We start from the raw sequence: 6,003 nt of genomic DNA on the forward strand, positions 1-6,003 counted from the left end.
GCGAGTGGTGCAAGCCTCCTATGAGTTAGGCAGTTAAGTTTTAAATAAATCCTTTCAGTACAACTAAAAGTAAACTAAGAAATGAGTGCCCTGGATTAGCTATGATCTACTTCAACTTTCCAGCAAACCAAGCTAGCTGTTCATCTGCAGTAATAACCAACACTTGTTACTTATTGCTGCGTATGATTTTACTTAAACGATAGAATAACAGATATCTGATTGCTTTGTAGGTGTATTTGCTGTTGCTTAGGTTGCAGAGAGGTGACCGACAGGTTTTCCTCCCAGTTTTTGCCATGTCTCTAGCATGTGTTCACAGCAACACACACACACACACACACACACACACACACACACACACACACACACACACACAGCCTAGCCACATGGAAACAAACCGGTGGGCAGATGGCTTGGTTAGCGAAGAAGTGGCTCCATGTGTTTAGCTTAAAAAGCTGACTACTGGGTCTACTTCCGGTCAGACTTGGGAGACAAACGTTTGAAAAGATTTACGCAAAAATGTGTGTTTTATTTCCAAAGCTTTGGGAGGCTTGCAGTGCTTTCTCTGATGCACACAGTTGTTCTAGGTTCACGTTCCCTGAATCTCTACAGCAGAGGTTTAACGACACAATCATGAGAATACGATCCGGGTTGAAATACACCAGAGTGTCCTGTTGTTGTTTTTAAAGGACATAGGACATCCCGTATTGACACGCAGGATAAAATGAAAAACATTTGGTTGATAAATGTATAATATGTCAACTGGTCAAACAGTAAATGAAGTAAAAGGAACTACAATTACTTATTATTGAAAATGCCAAAACACCACATCTGTGCTGTGCAGGAACATGAAAGCGAGCTGTTTTTAATCATGCTACGTTCATTCATTACCGTGCTTAGATGCTTACCCGTCTCTCCACAGGTTAATGTTAAGTAGCACTGAGAGAAGGCATGTCCAGCAGGTAGTTGTCATGGCGACGGAGGAAAGAGCATGCGTGTGATTGGTGTGTTTGGCTGAACGTCAGACCGAGCCAGCGGCACAGACAGAGGAGCAGAGGAGAGCGGCGGAGAAGAAAGCTTCCTTTTTAATTTAGTGTTATCAAATAAAGACATGTGTGACACTATTTAAAGATGATTAATTATTATTCTGTTTATCTAGCCATTTTTATAGTTCTTTTCTTTTGTGTCGGTTTGTTGTGCACATCCTGGACAAAACAAATTGTGAACGCCCTTTTTATTTTTTCTTCTGTTTTTAATGGGTGGATTTTGAATCCCTGCGATCAGTATTTTACTCACGCTGTTGTTGTTCACCATGTCACAGACCACAATACCCGCATCGGGCTGCCACGGTGACCCCCCCACCGCTGTAGGTCAACTTTACAAACCCTGAGGCATATTCACATCGTCTTTGATAAGATGCAGAAGACAGAAAGACTCCTTTATCCTCCTATAATACTTGGAAGCGCATTCATGTCTTGAAATAAATTCAACCGGGGCGAGCAAGCGAGTGCTCAGCATGGACAAAAAAAAAAAAAAAAAAGCACCATTGATCATGTGGAGCAGAGCAGTGGCTCCAGTCAAGGCTGATTCCGTACAGTAGTGAACAATGCTGCTGATAGAAAATAGAAAATGGACTTATGTGAGACAAAACTGGGTCCCTAAATTATTCCAGAAAATTGGAATTAAAAATGCATGTTTCAGTGTCACAGAATTGGAATGCTTAAAGCAGTACAATGCTTTTGTGCTAACAGGTGAGACACAAGGCCTCTGTAGTGGAGAACACGGCCAGTAACCAGGGGGATAGGTTGATGACAAGGGATTGAAAGAACAGTTCACCTGAAAAAAATACATATTTTTCGTCTTCCCTCTAGTGCTGTTTATCAATCTAGATTGTTTTGGTTTGAGTTGCTGAGTGTTTGAGAGGAGGACGCCATTAATGTTTACGTCTCGACCACGAGCCTCTCCTCCACGACGTTGGCCGGTGTAGTTCGGTTAAAAGTAAATAGTTCCTCCTCAACTCGAGTGCCATGTAGTCTCATTATATTGGAGAGATCTCTACGGCAGATATCTTCAACACTCTGCAACTGACACACCAAATCAACCTAGACTGATAAATAGCACTACAGGTAACATGAAAAAAAAAGTGTATTTCTGATTTAGGGATGAACTGTCCCTTTTAAATTGGAAAATAAGAGGTGCTGGAACCTTAGTTCTACTGTAACGACCCCAGCATCGACCAATCAGTGACGTCATTGCAGGTGGCAGCGCTCGGCACCAGCTGCAGCGGCAACACCTGTTATCACGGTTTGCCAGCGTAAAGAAAATCTGTATCAAAGGCGGACTAACGAGCACAGTGTGTGGACGGCTAAAAGTTAAGTCACCTCTGAAGATTTCATTATTGCAGTCTGCTTTTTGTTGCCCACAGCCTGACCTGCTCAGTGCATTTGCTGTTGCAATTAAAATTTCGAAACCGATGAAATCATTTGCAGAACGAGAATGTTTTGATGATTGTGAATGTGATAATTAAGTCGCAGTCTTTCATTTTTGGCGTTTGATGCCAAACCACCTTGTTACAACCACTTGTGTGTGTTGGAAGAAGATGTTGTGTCCCCCCCCCCCCCACACACACACACACACACTCGGACCACTCCTATTCTCTAACAACCATAAACTTGACTTGTCTATGTCCTCTCTAATATTGGACAAGGGGACATAGTCAAGTTTATTTATGTAAGCTCAATTCAAATTCGTCCCAGAGTGCCTCTCAGTATGTCCCAAAAAAAAGATGGAAAAGCCCCCATCTTTCTGTTGATCAGGTTCGCTGCTGGCCGCCGTGAGATTTAACCACATTGCTCCTGATTTGGAGTCCGATCAATGGCAGAAAAATGTCCAATTATCTCTTCTAGGCCTCCAACAGCATGAAATTACAGCTACAGCCTCTTTTGTCAACCGCTGCTCACTGTCAGTGTATGGAGCCCCAAATTGTTTGATATTAAGTGAATAAATAAGACATTATGAAATAAATATATGAATGGAGTCACAAAAAAAATTGAAGCAATTCCTTGTGAAATAATTAAATTCCACATCTATTCAAAATGCCCTCTTTCAAATGTCTGTTTTCGACCCAGTCTTCAGCTTCTCCTCGCAGGCTTAACAACTGCTACTCAAATTTAGCCAGCTAGCTCCTATTAGCCAGTAGAGAACTTACCAGCTAGTAGCTAGCCAACTAGCTAGTTAGTAATTTTTAATCAACCAACTAGTTGCTGCTGCTCATAAACGAACTGCGCAGTAACCAAGCTTTCTTTTGATTTAGCTTAACAAGGCTACATAACATATGCTACCTACCTAGCCAACTAACTAGCTAGGTTGGCTTGTGGGCTAGGATTTTATTACGCGGCAGCACCAAAGCAAAGAGCTAGTGTTAGTGGCTAACATTAGCGGGTTAATTCAGAGTTACTTGGGCACTGCTAATGTTCCTCAGAGAAAGGCACATCACTCTGTGAAGTGCAAGAGGTCTTTGCTAGCTAGCTCCCATTGGGCCTGATTTGGGCTTTGATAATTTATTGAATTGTTTCACAGGTTATTGGCTCTTTTCTATCTGTTCATTCGGTTATTTAGTTCATAATATCTTGTTTTATTTATTTCATATTTGAGTTTAATATTGAATTATTGATTTTGGCATTCTATCATCATGATCAGCTTTCTGTCTCTGTATCTAATCAGATGATTGTTCATTACAAAATAAAAAAATCGTACTCGACACCCTATTTCCAATCCAATAATTGGATGCTGATTACAACAAATTGTTTTGTTCCATCCCTTAGTTTTACGTGAAACATTGTAACTCTTTTTGTTTTTACACCAGACTTATTTTCTACCAAATGGCACTGACTTACTGTTGTCTGACTAGTGGCAAGCTGTCACTTTCGGGTGCTTTGTTATGACCTGGCAAATGTCTAGAGGATCCACCCTGAAGTGTATATTTCCACTTATAAGTCTGATGTAGTGAAATATGGAATAATATGTGGGGTTTATTACAGGGTATGTTCACACTTTTTACCAAGCTGGTTTTTATAAAGACCTTCTGCTATAATAGGAACTATTCTATAATAACCACACATACAGCACACACTCGACGACATCTGCTTCTACAGCTGTAAAGGACTTCTGTTACACACACACACACACACACACACACACACACACACACACACACACTTGTACGAGGAAGAACAACCTCTGTTGCATACCTGTAGGGAACATGTCTCCCAGCTGTCCTTTTGTGTTTGAGTCTGGGCTGCGTCTCAGCACTGTTACCACGCATCCTTCCTCTTATCCCTGCATAGACATAGCCACTGATGTGATCAGTGATTGTTTTAAGGAAAGGAGGGATGTGAGCAGTTTTGGAAACGGGCCCCGGGGCCTGTTGGAGCCACATGGACTTCTTCTGGGGAGGCCGGAGGAATGGATTTAGGCACCGCGGACGAGCTGTGCACAATTGACTTCTATCATGATTTTAATTTCATATTTTGACTTTTGAGTTTTAGCAAAAAAACAAAACAAAAAAAAATTGTGAAATGAGTTACCCTCTACTTAGCATGACTTTTAAAACGATATAAAAAAATAGTAAAAATGATAATTGAAAAAAAAAAAAAACGATGTACTGGAAACATGTTAAAAAAAGAAATATTGTATTCTGTTTAATTTTGACAGAATTATTTTTATTAAAATACATCCATAAGCATATGATTGAGCTACTGTTTTTATTTGGTGTGTTTTTCCCTCCTATAAAGTCGACAGATGTGCAAACAAGAAAGATTGCAGAATGTAAACTGTCCAATATTTTATACATCTCCCGTTACAGCGCCTTATTACAGATGTGCAGTCAACCGCTCCAAAGCAACTCACAGCACTCACTGTGTACGATGCAAGCAGAAAACACTGGGCAGTTTGCCACAAAATGAGAATTCAACTTTTAAAGGTGTATTGGTGACTCGAGGCTGATGAATGTAGAGATCCTTATTAAACAAGGTTGTTGCAAACAGGACATACAACCTTAAAAAAAACAATCTTCAAATGTAAAAGCGTGACTTTTAACTGGAAAAATCACTTGTGAACTTCGCTGAAAGTTACTTTCAATAAACTCTGGCTCTATCAGCTTATCAATCCCCTGCCGTCTTCATTCATCATCAAGCTAATTGTTAATCTTGATACTTTTTATTTAATATCCATCAATTGACCACAATGAATAGTTTTTATGACACATGAAGGGAAATGTAGTCTAAAGGGGTTTTGAATCATCTTAGTGTAGGCCCATAGGTATACATTAAGACTTAATGTGTTACACTTGAGTATAATACAACAGTTTACTGTATGTTCAAAGAGTCTGCCTGTTGTGGTGCAACAAAACGGCAGACATCTTGTTTTATGATTCCATCAAAGGCACCGTGTTCACAGCAGCTTGTTTTTTGTTGTGTGCATCATGCATTCGAGGTCATCTATTATTGCTCATGTGTGGCGTGTTTCTGTTATATAGTCATTGGACAGCAGAGGGCAGAAGGAGGCTGGGGAATACAGAACCACCAGTGCACTAAGAGGCATCCTGCATGAGAATGAACTGTTTTTCATTTACTCTGTTCATGTTACACAGTTTTAGATAGAGATTATACATACAGTACTATATTGAGGTTTCTCCTGATCACTGCTTTTTCTCAGTTTACACATTTTCACTAACTGGGCCTCATATCCCACGTGTATAATGATACATAATACGTGCAACTTTCAAACCAAATGTTTGATCAAGAGGAATCATTGCACATTAATGTTCAACATTGAGTTGTAGTGTAATTCCCCGGTTTACAAAAGCACTAATCTGAAAGGTGGAATGTATAATTTAAAGGTGTAAGGAATTCTTTGTTAACTATACGTCTGTAAGTAAAACAGTTTTGATATCAATCTTTGGTTGGAAGCAAATAGAATATTTAGTGACGAATATTTTTCCGAAAG

The 6,003-nt window shown here is 39.8% G+C and overlaps 1 protein-coding gene across 2 annotated transcripts in view; it reads left to right on the forward strand.

Annotated features, from left to right (window-relative positions):
* ranbp10 (RAN binding protein 10) overlaps positions 1-4,743 on the forward strand; it is a 31,419-nt gene extending 26,676 nt beyond the window's left edge. For both annotated transcript variants that reach the window (XM_079162866.1, XM_079162867.1), the window contains exon 15: positions 920-4,743. The gene's annotated coding sequence lies outside the window, so the exon portion shown is untranslated. The remainder of the gene's footprint in view (positions 1-919) is intronic.
* Positions 4,744-6,003: the final 1,260 nt, after the last annotated feature.

The sequence above is a fragment of the Pholis gunnellus genome (genome assembly GCF_910591455.1).
Source record: "Pholis gunnellus genome assembly, chromosome: 7".
NCBI lineage: Eukaryota > Metazoa > Chordata > Actinopteri > Perciformes > Pholidae > Pholis > Pholis gunnellus.